Source organism: Lipotes vexillifer, unplaced genomic scaffold (assembly GCF_000442215.2).
Source record: "Lipotes vexillifer unplaced genomic scaffold, Lipotes_vexillifer_v1.1 scaffold86, whole genome shotgun sequence".
In the NCBI taxonomy this organism is placed as follows: domain Eukaryota; kingdom Metazoa; phylum Chordata; class Mammalia; order Artiodactyla; family Lipotidae; genus Lipotes; species Lipotes vexillifer.
In genome coordinates, this window is record NW_006785406.1 from 1,877,364 (window position 1) to 1,877,618 (window position 255).

Sequence of the window (255 nt, forward strand, 5' to 3'; positions counted from 1 at the left end):
AACCAAGTATTGGAAGATAACCAGTATAGCGCAAAGGGAATATGAAATCAGAGAAATTTTCAGGTGGAAGTATCCAGTAAATGGGTTAGAAGCAGTGTCCATAGGCCTTGAGATCTAGTCTGTAAAGTGCAGAATCAGGGAAACAAACAAAATGTAGTTAACATTTGTACACAGTGAGGTAAATATAATCCCATAGATATGAGGTGCAGTGGGAACCAATGGCTAGTCCAGGCCTGTTATACCCATGAGAAGAGC